At 39.0% G+C, this 21,294-nt stretch overlaps 1 protein-coding gene across 2 annotated transcripts in view; it reads right to left on the reverse strand.

Moving 5' to 3' along the window:
- The window catches only part of tspan5 (tetraspanin 5), a 72,962-nt gene that overhangs the window by 21,787 nt on the left and 29,881 nt on the right, over window positions 1-21,294 (reverse strand).

Raw genomic sequence — 21,294 nt, forward strand, 5'->3', positions numbered from 1 at the left:
TATCTAATTGGCTGCTATAGGCAACTCCACTTGTGCTATTTAGTAATTTAGCCCTAGATTTTAAACCAAGGCTGCATGATTACTAGCAATGAATAAAAATATAGCAAAGAGTTAGCCAGTTAGAAGTCATTGTTGCAAGGAGTGATGAGGTTACTAATGACTGTAAACCAGTAAATGTATCACTTTTGAACAGCAGTAGCACCATAGCTCATACAAAGGTAATGGAATAAGAAAACCTTGTTAAAAGATAGGAGAGAGGAGAATAGATCTAGAAATAACCTATAGCAGCCAATCTGTCTACTGTGAGTTGTAAATCTCTGCTTGGTTGCTATGAGTTACTGCACTAAAGCTATAAAGCTAAATTGCCCAGTGTAAGTAAATAGAATATGATTCCCTAGACCAGGGGTGTCAAACTCAATCACATAAGGGGGCCAAAATCTAAAACACAGGCTAAGTTGTGAGCCACATTTTCTATTAATATACTTAGTAAGATACTAAGGGGTATATTTATCACAATGTGTAAAAAGTGGAGTAAGACATTACCGGTGATGTTGCTCATAGCAGCCAATAGATGCTTTGCTACTGTTGAAATCTGATTACTGATTGGATGCCTTGGGCAACATTACTGGTAATGCTTCACTCCACTTTTTACACAGCATGATAAATATACCCCTTAGTCTTAGTTACTATGTGAGGAAAATGGAAATTGATCAGGCTGGATGGTCAGACACACTCACCAAGGGCCACATAAAACAGCTAGGTGGGCCGGATTTGGCCCCTGGGCCTTGTGTTTGACATATATGCCCTAGATTAATGTCACACCTGACCACACCTCCATCAGTGAAAAAGTGCCTGAAAATTTCTGTACCACAGACAATTATTGCCCCAAAAATGAACATTTTTAGCATTCTTGGATAACAAAATGAACACCTGTATCAGCAGTCCTGTTTACCTTTCTGCGTATAAACTCAACCTACTGTATTCCACAGAGTATATATAATATGTACACATGTGCCTTTTTGTGCAATTCAACTTAAAGGAGCTTATTTGTTTAAACTACAGAAGGGTTTCTGAAACAAACACACAATTTTTACCAGTGCAGAGTAACAGTGTAAACACTTAGTGTTACCGTTCATACAGTAAAAAGGTGTTGCTTTATAAATAACACAGTAACAAATAATTAAATTTCAGACATTAACAAATTTAATTTGGGGGCACTTAAGCCCCAGTGCTGATATTCATTGGGGCGCAGGTCCAATACTCATATCAGATCCTTGGGAACTTAACTAATTTCCCTTACTTAAGTGCAAATAGCTGAGCCACAAAATCCCAGCAGCACTACATAATAATATACAGGTATGGGACCTGTTATCCAGAATGCTCGGGAGCTGGGGATTTTCCGGATAAGGGATATTTCCGTAATTTGTATCTCCATAACTTAAGTCTGATAAAAATCATTTAAATATTGAATAAACCCAATAGGCTTGTTTTGCCTCCAATAAGGATTCATTATATCTTAATTAGAATCAAGTACAATGTACTGTTTTATAATTACAGAGAAAAAGGAAATCATATTTAAAAATTAGAATTATTTGCTTATAATGGAGTCTATGAGAGATGGCCTTTCTGTAATTCGGAACCTTCTGGATAACGGGTTTCCGGATAAGGGATCCCATACCTGTACAGGAAAAGAGCAGATCAACTTGGCAAAGGTGTTTCAGACAGTTGGTTTCAGTCACAGGAAAAAACAAAATAATTGCATTTATAGTGAAAAACAATGGATCTGGGATCTTAAAAGCAGATATGGCCTACCATAGAAAAGCTATACCTAAACAATAAATATATCTCAATAAGTCTCTGCTACACCAATACAACATACATTCATTATTCAATACTGTACTGTAGTCCTCATGAAAATGTTTTCCTGTAGCCACTCTTTGGTGGATACGTAGTTAATAGGCAGGTGCTGCTTGGGCAGCATCATCAAAGCTCTGGTGTTTACATAATGAGTTTAAAGATACCGAACATAATTGTAAACAATTAATTATGTATATATATATATATATATATATAAATATATATATATTTATATATATAAAAGTCACATTATATTGCCAGCATTACATCTCTGCCTCTCAAAAAGGCAGTGTTGGAAGGTTAACGTCATTTGAAGAGAAAATATAAGCTCTACGATTAAGGTAAATGGATATCTAAACAGTGAATGCCCTTTGAAAGAATCAAAGGGCCAGGGATACCCCACTCCATATCATTTCTCAAATTTATGCTATCCTACTAGAACTAAAGTGCAAACAGCCGCCTCATTTCATACAACAATAGGAAGGAGATCTTAACCATACCTTCCCAGAAAAGGAATGGGAAGACTGCTTCGCCCTAACACATACAATGGTAACAGCCTGCAAAGTGCAGGAAACAAACTACAAAATCCTATCTAGATGGTACAAATGCCTGGCCACCTTACATACCATGTTTCCAAATGTGTAGACAAGTGCTGGCAATGTAACACTCAAAGGGGCGATATGAAACACATATGGTGGGCCTGGAACAGTTGTCCTCCCTGTCCCCCCTGATGGCAGCCCTGACCATACCCAGTCCCTTCTCTGCATCTCCTTGACACTTTTCCCGCAGCTGCTGATCCGATGCTCATACAAGTCTAGGGTCCTAGTGCCCCCCAATCTTTAGGCCCTAGGCATGTGCCTCTTCTGCCTACCGCTGGCTCCAGCCACATAAATGTTTTCAGTAAATGTTGTTTACAGGCGTAAGGGTAATGGATTACTAAGCAGCAGTGAACTTTTGCTGTTCACGTGATTTCCAGCTCAGTAGACGCCTGACAATAAATATATTATTGTTTTAACTCTTTGTAGTAAACAAAAATAACTGGCCTCTGGCAGAGCTGTGTGTGCTGAGGCAGAATGCGGCACACCAAAATGGGGGGGTTAACAGCTCTGTAAAGGGAAAGTCCTATTGCTGTCTATAACGAATGTTCAGGTTCCCTATGCTTATACTGAGATATAATAAGATACAAAAGAATGCACAAGAAAAATGTAAATTACTATAGGGAATAATGTACGGTGCCTCATATTGAAAAATATATTAAAATTCACTAAGGGGTTCCATAATCATATTAAGGGGCCAGGCTAAAATAGAAGGGTTTTATACAGGTCATGGAACCTATTTTATACAAATGTCAGTGAGTCACATTATATCACCAGTTATAACTAATAACTAACATGCACCATTTATAAAGATTATTTTTACAGGTTAATTACGCCTCTTTGCATCTGTTTTGCATTGTTTATGGCATGCTTTAATTATCTGATGCATTGAAGGTAATTTACATCTCCCTTCAGTAATTAGGATTGATATGAGAACCTTACACCAGAGGCTGAAACTCAATCAGAATAAAGTTAGCAACTGACTTCGAGTGGAGCTGTATTTATTTTTTCAGCTCTGTCATTTCCAGTCTTATGTCATTTTATCTCTCCATGCCTCAGTTATGAAGACATATGGGTAAATATAATAAAAAAGTGCAAAGTTTACCCCAGACATAGTAACCCATAGCAATCAGCTGTTCAAACATGCAACCAGTAAATGCAACCAACTGAGTGGCTTTTACAGGTAACTAGACCTATAGCAAACTTGCAGGGGTGTAACTTGGGGGCCTGGCCCCCCTGTGGGAAAAAAAGTCAGGGCCTAGTTGCACAAAATTGCAGGTTACCAGCAATGCAAGCAAACGCGATAACACATACTGACATCACCCCTGTGACCCCTTCTGCTGGGCCCCCTATCACTTGGCATATTTGTTGCAAATCAGGGGTCCCCAACCTTTTATACGAGTGAGCCACATTCAAATGGAAAAAAAAATGCTATGGAGCAACACAAGCAAAAAAAGTTCCAGTGGTGCCAAATAAGAACTATAATTGCCCATTTGGTAGCCCCTATGCAGACTAGTAGCCTAAAAAAGGCTCTGTTTGGCAGTACACTGGGTTTTTATTCAACCAAAACTTGCCTCCAAACCAAGAGTTCATAAATAAGCACTTGCTCTGAGGCCACTGAGAGCAACATTCAAGGGGCTGGTGAGCAACATTTTGCTTACGAAACATTGATTCGGGATCAATGCTTTAAACCCACCCTATTATGAGTACTGTGAACAAGTTTTTCTACATGGTGTAACAATATGGGGATCAGACCCATGTGATCAATGTTAAGCATGCTTCTCCTTCTAACGATTACCTTGAGCAGCCTTACTATAACTACCAAAAAAATATAACGAAAAGACATGTGATTCTGTAAAATGCCTTGACAGATATTAAGAGTGAGTGCTTTTGTAAGGATGTGTGTATGACAACAATCATTTTTAACTAGTTATGCGTATAGGCCAGCCACCCCTTTAATGCTGTTGTGAAACCCTACAGGAAGTCAGAACTGCCTAACTGCACTGTGCATAAACACACACACACATTCTACTTCAATTCTAGGTTGTAGGAAAACAAGAGAGAATATGAAATAGATTGTGTCCCTGTCCCTGAAGCAATTGCAATTGTGTAGAAGGGCCCTGTTATTACATTCAATTTACCATGGAGTGCCACCGGGCTCTTTCTCAGATTACAATCTATAACTAAGAGCCAGTAGATAAAGCAGTCCAGGTCACCTTGAAAAAACATTTCTGCTCACTCAGCCGTTTTTCACACCTCACTGATAAATGGGATGGTGACCACTACATGCAGACCCATTATTGCATGGCCATCAGGCTGTCACCAGACAGTGAGGGCAAACAGGAATATTATAAAGGGACGTCATGTAGCAGGCAAGAACTTCACAAGAGCATTATTCTAAAAACCAATGCAATTATATTCCGGAATAGTAGGGCCTGACACATGGGCACTTTTACCAGCATGCAAGTGCACAGTAATTCAGGCATTATTGATCCATTCTATTTGGGTCTGTGCCCATGGGAGTGTCAGCAATATAAGACCACTAGACAAAACAAATTAAGTATTTATAGAGTCTCTATTCAGCAAAGCATTATGGCAGTTTCCACTAATATGTAAAAAGACAAATATTTCTATATGCTCTGTGCACAGAATAGGCTCTTCCCTTAAACACATCTGTTGTTCATTACATAGTAGTGTGCTTAAAATGGTAATGCATTTTCTCTCAAAAACAAATTTAGTGCTGCATATTGCTACTTTTGCCTGTAACATATATACAGTAAATAATGTACCCCCTATGGTAAGATATAAGGATAATATAAGTCACAGAGGAGCTCCACGACCATATAAAAGCACAAAGCCTAAGGCATAATATCCTCATATTTTAAACAGGGGTTACATTATTTATTATAATACACAAGTTTCAGTAAGTCATGTTACAGACATCACTGAACACCGATTATAACTAATGACATCACTAAGCAACAGTTATAAGGATATAATCTACCAAATAATTATGACTCTTGTAGGTCACTTCTAGTGGAAGGGTGTGCATCTAATAAGCTTAGACGAAAGGAGGTTTCTAGCCAGTATTCTGGCAATATTGCAGTTGCAAAGAACTGATGCTCTTGACATAATTTCACAGCAACTAACTCAATTGTGCCCTATTTGCTAAAATTAGTGAAACTATGTGTGCATTTTATCACAAATTCTGTGCAGTAGCACCAAATATTATTGGAAGTCTGCCTGCCATCATTTCTGAGTTTGAAGTGCAAAAGTGATGCAGGGTGCTGGGGAAACCATGGAGCTACTGTATGGTCCATAGCGGTGGTGGTAGCTCCACGGTTATTCAGCTCAATTTATAATGGAAGGACTAAACAGAAATGCAAGGAGTACCTTTTGAAACAAGTACATTTACTGAACCTGGTTTTACGCACAACTGACAGAGTGGAAAGTGTAGGGACTGCAACTGCACATGGGACCTACCTGAGCCCTTTTGTGTTTGAAATAAGCCAGCTCTTCATACTGTCAGCTAATGAATAAATAAATGGTAAATACCGTCTCTTTAAGAAAGCAGTTATATCTTACTTTAATGCACTGTTCTGGTCTTTAAACAATTTAAGATGTAGTTTTTAATTCCTAACAATTCATTTTCAGCTTGGAAGATAAATGTTTTAAACAATTTAAAGCAATTTCCCAGTGAAAATGATCTCATTACTTGCATGTCATTAACACTAACAGCTGTTACAATTAGCGTGAAGTGTCTATTTATTGCCAGAAAATACGATTAGCCCCTTGGCTTGCTATGCATGTACTATAAATTCACTGAAATTTTTATGATGATTAACTTTGAGAAGTTGGTGAGAATTTGTTACTGTCTGCGAGAATTGACGCTTTAATAGAAAACTCTTGTCTACAAAGTGGTGCTGCATCTTCATGCGAGGACTGATTCAGCGCTGGAGAAGCGCCAGAGAAAATGGCATTTGTCGAGCCACAGCACAATATCAAAGAGCCGTTATCACCAGCGCGGAGGCGGCAATACAGTGCAGACCTTGTAAATAAAAGATGAAAAGAGTGGAGTTCAGTGAATGTGGCTATTGAAGAGACAATTGGAAATATTCAGAGATGGTAAAATTACCCAGATCTGCCTATACAGAAAGAGACAACGGGGCACGATCACTTATGGTTTTTTTCTTATTTTATTACTTTATTTTCTTGTTTATGTATTTTTAACCCAAAACATAACTCATAAATACTAATTAAAGTGTTCTGCAAGAAATAGGGCTTGCATAGAAAACGTGTTGATTCAATTCAACTGAAAAAAATCTATGTGTTTTATATTATAAAGTACACAGTGATCAGTGTTTATTTTTAAACTTGTCATCTGGCCAATGACTGGCTCTTAAAAGAGAAGGAAAGTAATTTTGGCATTTTACTGCCAATGGATTCACCTCCTAGAACAATATATTTACTCTGCAGAAAGCTTTATCATACCTAAGTAAAGAGCCATAGAAGCTCCCTCTGTTTGTTTAAGATAGCAGCTGCCATTTTAGCTTGGTCTTCATAGCTCCCTGGTGTAGCTCTAGCTGTTTTAGCTCAGATTACACATTCCTAAGAGAGGGGGGAGTGAGTTTTATTAATTCTTATGGGAGGGAGGAGCAGGAGAAGGGAGGGAGGAGAGAACTGTGCAGACTCTGGCCTCCGGAATGAAGGATTTATCTGAGAGAGGAAGTCAGATACCCAAAGAACATGTTAACAAAAAAGGAGACAAAAAAATCCTGTGTTTCTTTTGATAGAGGACCCAGTGCAGCTTTTCTGTGAGTGCTTATGGCTGTATTTACATAGACCTTTCTGATAAAGCTTACTTAGTTTTTACCTTTCCTTCTCCTTTAATAGGTGCCAGGTAAGAACTTTCATCCTATGATACTATTAATTGCCAACCACATATTTGTCAGACAGGCCAGCGTTTTGGACCCATACAGTGGGGGACCACATACTTTATTCCATGAAGTGTACGTACACCAGATTAAGACAATGCTCCCTCTAAGATGAACACTCGTTTGCAGGCAGACACTTTATGACACCAACACACAGTAACCAGGGCAGAGCACAATGGAAATTTTGTATAGACACACACTTGCTTAGACCCACTGACTGTACTGTGCACTCAGTTTTCAAAAAGACATTTTTCACACACAGCCAACAAGAAATGAGAGGGAACACTGGCTACATTATGCAAGTGGCTCTTAGCTTTCTAGTTTTAGAAATCTTCAGTAAATCTCTACTTGTTCTCTGGAATTTGAACAAGCTCTCAGTAATGTATACCTCCCTCCATGCACAACAACGTCAATATTGTTCCTATTTAAAACTTGGACAATTACAGCCAAGTATTCCAGGAGAGCCAATACTTTAGCAACAGAATTAGCCCATTGAGTGTCTTTATTAAAATTAACCAAGAGCTAACCAAGAAAATTAAGCAACTGAGCAGCTGACTGGGAAGTAAAGGTTTTGGAAGCAAATGTCATTTTAAATAATGTTTGCTTTTTTTATTTTAAAAATACAGAGAGGTGAGAAAGTAGTGCAAAGTAGTGGATGGAACACTAGGGGGCCGATTCATTAAAACACGAGTTTGAATCCCGAATGGGAAAAATTCGGATTGGATACAATAATTTCACAAATAACACGAAAATGCTTATGAAAAAATCGTATTAGTCACGATAATATCGTATTGGCCATCTTAAAGTCACGAAATTTTCGTACCGAACAATTGTAAACAGCGGCAGAACCTTTCCGAATTTTTTGCGCAAGCGTACGAAAAAGTCGTTGACACACGAAAAAATCATTGGAAAATACGCTAGGAGCGTTCAAATGAGCTCTTCGAGCGTTCGTGTCTTAATAAATCTCCCCCTTAGTCTGAAGGCAAAATTTTCCTTACAAGTTTTTATACTGCTGGCACTATCTATCTGTGAGCTAAGGCTACATTGACTGGATTGCCCATCACAGCCCTATCTGATGTTGCTACCATACTATTGTATATTTTTAAGGCTACGGTCACACATGGCTGTTTTTTGGCCTGCTTATAAGAAACAGCCCCAGTGTGGCTTTAGAACAGAACATTCCTCCTGTCTTCGTGATCCCTATTCATCTCTACCAGCATTACACAGCCTATGCATGGAAAACATTGTCACTGGCAATTTACTAGTAAGACTAACAAATGTCCTCAACTAATCAACAAGTTATCAGGCATCATACTGGTGTGTTACTTTCATACTGGCTGCTCCACCAGCCAATGCCTTTCATACCTTTAAATTGCAATGTTTACAAGTAGTGTTCAGTTAAACTAACCATACACAAGTTTATAGGCCTGGCCATACCTGACAGGGTAGGACCGGGCTGGTGGGGTGGCCCTGCCAGCAACTTAGGCCCTGGACATGCGATGTGTGTGTGGGGGGGGGGTTTGGAGGAGGCCCGCCTGTGGTTTGAGAAGTTTGTGACTGGGGGTGAGAGGCTCTGAGGTGGCAACCCTGCCCTGGACATCTTAGGGGCCGATTCATTAAAACACGAGTTTGAATCCTGAATCGGAAAAATTCGGATTGGATATGATAATTTCTGAAGATCGCAAATATCACGAAAATGCTTACGAAAAAATTGTATTAGTCATGATAATATAGTATTGGCGATCTGAAAGTCACAAAATTTTTGTGCCGAACAATTGTAAACAGCGGCAGAACCTTTCTGAATTTTTCACGCAAGCGTACAGAAAAGTTGCGCGGGTGTACGAAAAAGTTGCGCAAGCGTGAAAAAAATTGCTGAAAATACGCTCAGAGCCTTCAAATGAACACTCTGAGCATTCGTGTCTTAATAAATCTCCCCCTTAGTCTGACACTGATTCCTGACAAGCTTATTGGCCATGTATGATGTCAACAGGCAACACTCTGCTTAACCAATAACTGGTCACAGTTACAGATCTGGCAGGTATACAAATCCAACAGGGCCTATTCATAGGCTCAGCATGGGTCTCTGTCATGATCTGATCATTGAACTGGAGTCAAATATTGGATCAACCTGATTTGGGTCACTGCCTTGGTGGTCAAATCTGACAAAGAATGGCTACCTAAGCAATTGGACACATTAACATGTATGGCCAGCTTCAAGCTGGAGAGATGCCAAGGCTAGTGACTTTCTGTTTTTCCATCTTAGAAAAAAAACATAATGCCAGTGTTTAGCAGTGTGAAATTTATAATCATTTATCCAGTTAGTTAATGTAACATTATATGGACCAGTTGCATATTTTTCCAAAAATTCCCACTAGGATTCCCATTTTCTGGAAAAGAGAAAATACCTATATTTTTAACCCTCTTCTCTATTAATAACATTGATATAAAGCATAATGTGTACTGGCTAGGTGGCAACCCTACCTGCATTAGATTAGTAAAACAAGTACTCCCCTATTAATATATATATATTTTTTTAAAACATATTGGCCAGCACACTCAGCAATTACTGTAACATTTTTTACAAGGATTGGAGAAACTGTGTCCATTAAGTGTATGAAGGATATTTCAGCTCACATAGTATAGCAGTCCCTACTTATAATGATTAGGAAAATAAGAAAAAAATAAGTTTTTCTTTATACTTGGCAAAAATAAAGAGTGCTACTTTTCTTACCTGAAATATGTTCTAGCTACTTGATTGTGTCTCCTAGGTGATTATTATTATATTTTGCCAGATAGCTTTTTTGTCTGATAAACCTGATTTACTCAGTACAATATAGAAATTATATATAAATGGCACTGTTCTGCTGCTATCCTCTAAAGCAAACTACTAAGTATCACCCATTAAGCTATGGTATGGTACGGTACGTTACAGTATATACTGGTAGGCCCCATGAGAGTCTATATGACAAGGGGCAATATAATAAAAGGTCTAGTATACTAAAATAGCCAATGAGCATGCACCACTTACAGATCTAACTGCGAAGATGGTCAAAGATGGGCTACTGTACATGCAGTAGACACCCCATAACCATCTTCACAGTCAGAGAGGGAAGGAGAGCTCAGCAAAGAAAAGGGGCGGAGATTCGTGCTAGACTAAGAAGTAGCTGAGAGAGCTAAAGTGGAGCTGCTTGTGATACAGAATTTACATGAGACTCAATGAAGGGAGAAAGGTATGTTATACTATGCACAAGTCATTTTGGAGAAAGAAAAAGAGGTTTATTAATTCATTAATGTTAAATCTATAATGTTTAAATTAATTTTTAGTAGACTTGGCTAACTACAGAAAAGCCCCTTATACAGAAAAACCCCAGGTCCCAGGCATTCTGGATAACAGGTAGTATACCCATATACATATTCTTATACAGACCTATCAATACACATAACATATATAAAACTATACATTCACATACCTATACTAAACTATGAGTAGATGTTGAGATCACTATAGCCTTGTATTAGGGTTGTCCAAGAAATCGCCCAAGTCTTTTTAGAATCTGTCATCACAACATCACCTGGCAGGGCATACGACAACCTCACTGCCCTCACCATGAAGAACCATTTTTTAGTTGCACGTCTCTCTCGTACTCTTTCCAGCTCAAGCCTAATAGATGCACTGCAGTAAATCCCATATGATAATTTCTTACGCCTTTATAAAAGCACTGGTGCAACAGCTTCCTGTAAATGTATCCACGCACAGCATAAACTGGAAGCTGACACAGCAAGTACTTTATTAGTGTTCAAGCCAGGACATCTCTAGTTTAATTTGTAAGGAAATTATGTCTAACTCTGTGAGCTGTTTAATTAAGCATCTTAATCTGTCCTACAAACGGCAAGCCTTTCACACAATAAGGACACATCTAAAAAACACTGTACACATTTTAAATTACTAATTTTCTTATGAATAAATGCAAAATATATGCCTAGTAAAAAAAAATGTATATGCCCGATGCAGAAAGTCAGGAGTGAGGACAGCCCCCTGGGCAACGAGGCAAGGGGGCTATTATGTCAGCCTTGCAACGCGATCGTTACAGGACAGACTTCCAAGCTGCAGACACAATCAAATTGCATGTCTGCTGCTTCTCCTGCTTCTTCCTCTGCCTAGCGCTTCCCACTCACTTCCTGCTGCGCAGCACTCTGCCTGAACCGACCTACATGACCCCTCCAGCTTAGAAACACTAAGTAGCATTTATTTACACAGTTACATATACTCTAAAAACTGTTTAATTTGACAGTGTGACAATTGGATAAGGTATTTTGCCCACTAATTACTCTGTCAGATCAATTTTTGTGGTTGTGTTTCATTTTTATCCCTGAATTGCTGTTCCTTATATGTTTTTAACATAGTTTTGCAGTTTGGTACTTTGATGTAGAAAGGTGTCTTTACCTATGTTGGATCTGTTCGAATGTGTATTTTCCAAAACTATTGTACAATTATGGGGTGTTTGGAGAAGCTGAGATGGCAGGCGAGAAAATTCATATCCACTAATTTCATTTGGGGTCCGTACATACCACATACTTAGTTAAATCTAGGCATATTGGCATCAATCTGTTCAGAAGACCTCAGGCCCTCATACTTAGGGTGATTTGACTTTGTATGTAAGAAATTGTGCGAGATAAATGTGGCAAATTGCAACATTTTTAGGCAATTTTCAGAAATACCATAAAAACCCACTATGTTTTGGAAAACTTTGCAGTATGGTAGTTTGGTGTAAGAAAGAAGTCATTACCTATTTTGGAATTGTCAGAATGTGTACTTTGCAAAAATATATGGTTTTCATGGGTCACAGTACTTTCTTGCAGCTGTACCCTACATATTACAAGCAGCATATTTATGAATTACTGTATATGTAAGCCACAAAATTAGTATGCACAAGGTATATTTTAAATTCTCTACATGCCATGTACATGATAATTATATTTAGGGTGTTTTATCTGGTTACATAATGAAATGTAGGAGACAAGACGCTGGAAAGTGGAAGCTCTGAGGTGTTTTTTTGAAAGATCATCAAAATCTCCAACTTCAGGAAAGCTTTGTGGTTTATTTTGGAGTAGAAAACATGTGACTTTAAAATTACTTTAAATGACTTTAAAATGAAGCATCTACAAAACAAATAGAATCATGTTATTAGGTCTGCTCTGTGGGAGGTGTAGAGTACAGAGCCCTTCCGCATCTTTGTGGTCAAACACAAAACCACCACAAATGCATGAGGTGTGTATCCTACAGGTTACCCATACAGCTTTAGTCATGTGTGGACTGGCCCAAAATCCACAGGTCGGGCAGGATTGAGTCAACATGCACAATACTGCTGGGTAGGTTTAGGCTGAGCTCTTCTTCTGTTGTCCCCATCCCCAACCTGGCATAGCCAGGATGGAAGTGGGCCAGTTAGGGTTGGGCACGGGTCAACATTTTGTTGACCTGCATTTCACTAGTGCGCTGCCACATCAACAGTTAATCTTTCTTTAAAATATTGCTACACAAGTCTGTAAAAGCATATACTGAGTTTGTTTGTTGTCCATAGAGCTACTTCAGGCTTATAGTTCACACTCCTTTTTTCCTTCCATAGTTCACCTTTAAATTAACTTTCATATGATGGTTGATATCCTAAGACAATCTGCATTGCCCTTCATTATTTTATTGTTTGTGGTTTTTGAAATAACTGTAGCCTCTCAGCACCAGATATAATTTTAAAATGCAAGTTGAAAATATGCATTAGAAAAAGGCAAATAATTAAACCCTATAAAAGATTGAACATGAAGACAGACTGAATGGGACATTTTATTACATACTTACATTTAGCTTAAAGCTAAAGTACCTCTTTAACCATTCTTCTAATTAAGTCACATTTCTTACTTTATTTTTAATTCATACACTATAAAGCAATACAATTTTTATTGTTTATAGAAATGTTCTGGGCTGGAACTAAGGGCAGGTAGAAGAGGTACATGCCTCAGGCACTGGTGGGGCACTGAAGGGAGAGCAATCAGCAAAGAAAAATAGGGGCAGCCAGGAGTCTATGCCGAGGCAAGGAATGTAGGTGAGAGTGATGGGAGAGTGGATTGGGGGCTTGCAATTAGAGCACTGGGCCACATAGTATTGGCTTGGGTGGAAATACTTTGTTTGAATCACATATATGGCTGTGAATGACTTTATATCACAGTAAGAAGGACAAAAGAATTTATACTTAAGGTTCTTAGCTCCTAAGCTGTTTATTTTTAGTGGTAGACTGCTAATAAAGCCGATGGTTAATGATGCCGCCTTATGTACAGTCAAGGGAATAAAAAACTCCAGTGAGCAAGGACAGTTTGAAATAAGCATAACGAAGCAGAGTATAGTAGCTAAATGGCAGAAGTGATTCAGTGTTAGTAAGTTTACGCCTAGAGTAAACTGATAATAGGGACAGAAAATATTGTTTAATTAATGAAAAATCTGGGAAAAAGCTGAAAGAGAAACTTGATCTCTGTATGAATATTTAAGAAGACCATATAATAACCTCTTTGGTGCCTTATTTCCCCTTAGATATTTCCAAAGAAAAAAAGGCAGTTTAGTCTTAAAGGAAAATATAAAAATCGTGGTGAGAGCTACCTCCTAGTCCTTCCCCAAGCCTGTGCTCATCTTCAGTAAATGCTTTGGCACAGCATACTTTCCTCTAAGCACCACACCATGGCATTTTCTGGTACCCTGCACCCAGTGAAGCTGTGCTCATGTTATAGTACAGAAATGGAGAAAGAAGTTCCCTACCATGCATGCACTGGCCCAGAGCAAAGCATGGAAAGCAGGAAAGGCTGTCGGCACTAACACTCATTATAAGGCAGCTCAGGCCAGCCCTCCTCTTCTTTAAAAATTGCACCAGCAAGACATACTAGTGAATGGGGACATCAAACAACTCCAAGCACTTTGAAAAAGTCACCAAATCCTGCAAACGATGCACTTTAATTACCATCAACTCAGACAGACTTTTCACTCCCAATTTCCCACCAGACTGGAAGAATTGAAAGAAACCACCCTAGAAAAATACATATGCAGGGAAAACCTCACCAAGCCCCTATCCTGGTATTACACCATCCTATGGCAGGCCAACCCAGACCCCCTGGACAAGGTACGTGAGAAATGGTTGCGCGACATCCCTAGCTTAACTGAAGAAATGTGGGTAGATGCTTTAAAGCAAATTCCAGACCTGACAATATCATTAGCGGACAGGTACATACAAATGAAGTATACCTTACACCACACAGGCTTTCCAAGATGTTTCCCCACACCCCAGATACTTGTATTAAATGTGACTGAAATACTGGCTCATATATGCATGTGTTCTCTCCAGCTGTGCAAGACTTTTGGAGAGAAATCGTCAAGTATATCTCTGATGCCCTAAGCTTTCCCCGGATTCTGTCACCAATTTTTGGCCTACTGGGAGTGGCTGAGGACCTGGGACTTAAACTTTGCTACCTCCAGCTTCTCTACTATGCCACAAATGGCATTCTTTTACAATGGAAATCCCCCAATCCTCCCGTTCTGGAGGACTCTAGTCAACAACACCCTTACCAACCAGAAACTGACCTACCTTGCATGGGGTTATCCTAAAAAATTTGATGTAATATGGGGCCCCTGGATGACCTTCCATGAAACCCCAGAAAACTTCACGAACAGCATACCACAACATTGAATACAAACTGGTTCCAATATCCCCAGCTCTACAGTCTGCCTCTTTTCCTCTTCCTAACTCTTTTTCTTTACTTACCCCCCTTTTTTTTATTGTAGTCATTTTTATGTTAAATTGAAAAATGCATAAATAAAAACTTGAAAAAAAAAAAATTGCACCAGCCCTGGGGGGAGGGGGATTGGGGCCAAACAAAGTGGAAACTTACAGTGATTTTACTTCTACTTATCCTTTAGGTGTCAAAAGTTTTTTTTTCCAATGAATGCATCAAGGTTGTGAAATTCTGTCATTGATTTGCAGAAATAGATACAGTGTTTACTTTCAAAAAATGGTTGGATGCCTGTTTACCAAGTGCAAAAATGTGTTGTAACTACCGTATCAAAAGAACAGCAGCCTTAGAAAGTCATGGGAGTTTTAGTTCAGTTGGAGACTCATAGGATGGACATACCTGTATTGATTCTGATCTTCAGCTGCACTGGAGTGCATACACGGGAGACTACATTATAAAAAATATATATTTAATGTGGCCTACTTGGTAAGTGACAAACTAATGTACTCTTTTTTTCATAAAATAAATGAAGTGGCAACTCAGCTTGGTAACGTGCAAAGTGCTTTCACACTAAACCATTATAGGAAGTTTTCAGCTGGCTGATAGTTTTCCCCTGGGGTCACACTGCTTATGAAGTGAATGGAATATCTATTATTGATACAGCCATGAGTGAATCAACCCCTAAACACTGAAATCTGCTTACCCAATTCAATGTCAACACAAAATAATGCCTAAAAGATGGCAAAGTGTACCAAATCCTCAAACAACTTCCCATTTCCTTTAAAATAGAAGGAATATTGTAACGGCCAAATGACACATTCCATTTTATTAGCTGATTCATTAATTGAAAGGATACTTTCACCATGCTGTATTATTAGCTATCTGTAATATACACAGGGCTGTCATTTGGTCGGGTGCTGCCCTAGGCATTGGACTGACCTCTTTTCGTGGCCAGAGCATGCACAAATGCCAATAGCCAAATGATCTGCTGCCTTATTAAGCCACAAGGGTTTGGTGGCAGATGGGGGAGGGATTTTTTTTAGCGTTTCTTTTTTTAAATATAGGCACCCACAAGCCATCCAATAGAGCTGCTGCCCGAGGCACAAGTCTGTATATAAATATGGCCCTGTATTTATCTTTGCCCTACCTTGTAGCTAAACCAAAGACCTCTACAGACAGCAGCCCAGTAAGATCTGCTTGCATGGCGACCTCGCCAAACAGGCCAATCTTCCCATGTATGGCCTCCTTAAGCCTGTTGAAATATCATTTAATCATTAAATAAAACCAATAGGATTGTTTTGCCTCCAATAAGGATTAATTGTATTCTGTTGAGATCAAGTGCAAAGTACTGTTTTATTATTACAGAGAAAAAGGAAATAAGAAAAAGGATAATAGCTTTCCAGATAACTGATCCTATACCTGTATAATCCTATGAGTGTTGATTATGTTTTCTGTATTGTTGTTGCAATTACAAGTTAAGGGCAATAACACGTGAGGAGATTAGTCACCACAAATTTTAAAAAAGGCGGTCGCGTCAACTAAGTGCTATGACTTTCCCACCACAGGGTATTGTATAAGTTGCTACACCTATTCACGTGCAGGTTTTAAAAAAGTGGCGCCAACTAATCGCTGCATGTGTCTTCACCCTTAAACTAAGCAACAATGACACCACTGCATCCTATGCAATATACTACAAGGACATAATTACAATGTCTATTTCACTGGGGGTGCAAAATGTTAGGCACCCCCAGTGAAATAGATTGCTAAACTTTTCTTTGTAATGGTGCTTCTGTTAGGAGAAAACAACACCGGCCCATGGCAATCTGCACTTGCGGCATTAAAGTAGATCTGCCGGGTTTACCCTACTGTGCATGTGTGAACATGGATTCTCACAAGGGTCACCTGGGATGCCAGTAGGACGTCAGCGCAGTGCTTAGGTAGCTTTTCCCACCAGTCTGGGGAAAAAACTTTAAAAAAATATTCACTTAGGGGTGCTTTATATTTAGGCACCCCCAGTGTAATACATTTAAGAATCGGTCCATAAGAAACACAGGAATGAGATCCATTGCCCAGAAACCTGCTATTCAGAAAAGCTTTAAACTACAAGAAGGCAATCTCCCATAGACTCCATTTTAATCAAATAATTTAACATTTCAAAACATGTTTAACAATAAAAAAAAGTACCTTGTACTTGATCCAAACTAAGATATAATTACTCCTTACTGGAGGCAAAACAATCCTGTTTGGTTTATTTAACGTTTAAATGATTTTTAGTAGACTTAAGGTCTGTTGATCCAAATTATGGAAAGTCCCCTTATCTGGAAAACCCCAGGCCTGAGCATTCTCGATAACAGGTCCGATACCTCTAATACTTTCCCAAATAAGCACTTTGTGGTGGTGGTGGTGGGTGGCACTTAAATCTCAATATATGTTTACTACACAGTTTGCACTAAAAATAACTGATTATTACTCATTAGATCAGAAATTTTGTTAGGAACTAATAAGTTTTAATACCTAAATACTGTACAGTGGGACAGTACCATGGCTTTCACAGTGCCACTTGCAGAAATGAAATGCATGAAGTCAATGGAGCCCTTGGGGAAAGTTAAGACCCATAAAAATTTTCTGAAGGGCCACAGGAGATGAAATATTAATGCAAGGTGGTTTGCTTGAATCAAATACAGCTGACAGTTTAATGAATTAAACACTAACCATTCTCATAATCCTTTCCAATCGGTTTTCTCTCATACTCCAAAAACATACAGGCAGATTAACTGGCTCTTAAAAAAAACTGTGGTGCATGTGTAAATATCTGTGCATGGTCTGGACCTAAGACTGTGAACTCCACTGAGTAAAGTGCTGTGATATACTATAAAAATATTAAAATATATTTTGAGATGGTTATGTCCTGGCATACTTTAACTTTCTTCTTACAACTGAACCTTCCATGAATCCCGACAGAATTCCACTTAACCCACAACTCTATCAACTCTAGACTTTGTTCTTGTATGGATTCATTGGCACCCAAAGAAGTTAACCTAAAAGGCCTGCCATGTATATTGAGCTAACATTGTGAATAAGAAGAACCTAAAATGTGAAACCTTCCACTCTAGTCATACAAAATCTAACACTGTGTCCATAAAAAATGACTTAAACACATTTACTTGCAGTTTCCTCTTTCTGTGAGAAAGGTTGTAAAGTCTGCAGCAACTATTTCCTTTGGATATCTTCTCTTGCTTCCTTATTATTTCATTCCACTGTCTCCTTCAGCAGAATCTCATGTGGGCTTTTAGTAAAGGAAACAACTGGTTCCCAAGATATTGTCCCTTATTATTCCATGACTTTAACAGATCAGGATTTTGCAAAGACTTTAATAAAAACAGGGTTTGTTGTATGACAAAATAGAAAGCCAAGGTCTCACAATGCTTATGCTGTAAGGTAATCTTTTATTTCCTTGGCTTTTGACCATAACACATAAAAAGTGTATATAGAATATGAATTCTACAGCTCTACATTTTTTTAAGGGGAGTAAGAAAAGACATGGCCTAGCCTTTTACAAATGCAAAAATTCAAACAATTAATTGCTCCACTTTTATCCTGTAATTATCTATTACTCCATGGCTTAACTACGTGAGATGCAGGAGTTACATCTACACCAGTTTCACCCTGTGGGCACAGTCAATTAGATCTTTCCCCACAAATGAATATAAAACTGTGCAGACACATGAGGATAGATAGTAAAGAGTTATCAAACTGGTGGTGATTAAGAACACCACTGAACAAGCAATACCAGATTAAATTCAGATTAAAATTTAGCCTTTTCAGCTAAATTCTGAGTTCCTCAGACAAAACGAGTGACCCCAACCAGTGGCTTGTAAGCAATATGTGGTTCACCAACCTCTTCGATGTTGCTTCTAGTGTCTCAAAAGCAGGCGCTTACATTTTTTAAATTCCAAGCTTGGTGGCAAGTTTTGGCTGAATAAAACAAGATGTGCTACCATACAAAGCCTCCTGTAAATTGATAGTCTGCATAGAGGCTACCAAATAATTACTGCCCTTATTTGGCACCCCATAAACTTTTATGATGCTTTTTTACATTTGATTGTGGGTTTGTTTTTAGTTTAGGACTCACACATTTTTTTTGGTGGAATTGATTCTGTTAAATCCTAAAATTGTGGTTTTGGTGCATACCTAGTTTCAGTGTTTCTACGGCCACTAATATTTCTAAGGTAAGCCTTTAAAGTGCTAAGATAAACACTAAGTTTTTAAAGTGGGTCAAAGCTAATAAATAAAACCAGGGCCGAAACTAGGGGTAGGCAGAAGTGGCAGCTGCCTAGGGCGCAACGATTGGGGGGCGCCAGGCAGGAGCCTCTCCTGCCTACCCCTAGTGCTACTTTGTCATTGCCTCCACCGCTTGTCATTAGCGGTGGAGGCAATGACCGATCTAATTGCACTGCCCCCCCCCTGCACCACCGCCTGTGCTTTGGCGCGCATGCGCCGTCCGGGGGGGGGATGGGGGCGGGGAGGTGGGCGGAGTTGGTCGACCGGGTTGCCTAGGGCGCCCGGTAGGCTTGGCCCGCCCCTGAATAAAACAGTACTATTAATAAATGCCCCTATACAATGCTTACTCTAGCCATGTTCATGTATAAGCACCTAAATGTCACAAATTGTTTCTGAAAATGTTGTCACTTACTCTATGCAATAACAGTAGTGTATATGACATTGTTACTTTTAAACCTCTAATAGTATTTTGTGAAGTGGAAAGGACTGAATAAAATGTCTATGAACTGGGTATGGCAGGGTCTCTGGATGATTGCAAGTGATGATTCAACCACTTCTAAAACGATACAGCTGGGTTTTATTCCACAGACATCAATCTCCTAATGGAGCCAGCTGGATGAGTGTACCATGTTTAAACACTTACAACATTTCAGCTTTGCTTTGTGTAACTGGGCTTTGATTTTCTTTAATGGTATTTCTGTATTAGCATTGAAATTCCCCCCCCCCCCCCCAGTGTCTCCAATCCTTATCCAAATGTAACTGTAAACCATTTTTTGTGAATCGTCTATATGTACATGTTAACTGTTTTGTCTTTGTAGCCCTTTATTCTGTAAAGTGCTGCTTGAATTGAAATGCTGCAAATGGCCCAAACATATACAACAGCAAGGTGGAATCAAGGGGCACCGTATACTGTGTATGTTCTTACAGTATAATTATATTTTATGAATTTAACATCTTTGTGCCCTGTCGTTAGGGTTTCCACTTTTTGGTTGGCCCCTTACCGACTGATGCAGTAGAAGTTGGGGCATGTTAGAATGGCCGGTTGTGTTCCCAACCCCACTGCCTCCTGTGGCTTAACCTGGAGGACCAGTGGCCAGTTTAACTCAGATCCCTGTTTCTAGACCAGGGAGTTTCTGACAAGGCAGGGCCAAGAAGGGTGTCTATGATGTAAAGGGCTGGGATTTTACTGCAAATGGAGTGGAGTGATACCAAAGTGGAGGCAGGCAGACTCAGCAGGGAGAAAAGGTGAAATGAATAATGGGTGAGGATGTCCTGTGTACTGCACATTCTCTTACCACAGCTACCCTGGGGATGAAGAGGGAAGGAAACATATTTAGCAGGTGCCATTGCATGCATTCCTTGCCAGTCCATCGTTAATATTAAAATTTGTTGCCTATTTCCTGAAAGGAAATATAACTCTAGAAAATAAAAAGGCCTAACAAAAACTACTAATAACATAACTGATGTACATAATAGAACACAGCACTAACATATCTTGCATTTTATTTTTATTTTGAAATCAACTGGCAACCAAAGTGGCAGCCTCATTTAAATTCAGAGAATTTAGTATAGGGCACAGACATATTTTCATATAAATAAGTAGATAAATAAATAGGAAGTCTGGTACGGTCAGGCAGCTGTTAGATGTTCTAAAATTGCTATCCCGCAGTTGCACTGAGAATTCTTCCCAGCACCTTGTCAGTCTGTATATGATTAGACATCCATACAGGTCAAAAACCCATTGGGCAGAATAAAGCTGGAGGCACCCTGGGAGCTTTGCGGTTTTCTGGCTGTCTGCTTGGAAACAAAATGAACTTGTAACAGCAAAACATGAATTCATTAGTTTCTAGCCCGAATCAGCA

Source organism: Xenopus tropicalis, chromosome 1 (genome assembly GCF_000004195.4).
Source record: "Xenopus tropicalis strain Nigerian chromosome 1, UCB_Xtro_10.0, whole genome shotgun sequence".
Taxonomy (NCBI): domain Eukaryota; kingdom Metazoa; phylum Chordata; class Amphibia; order Anura; family Pipidae; genus Xenopus; species Xenopus tropicalis.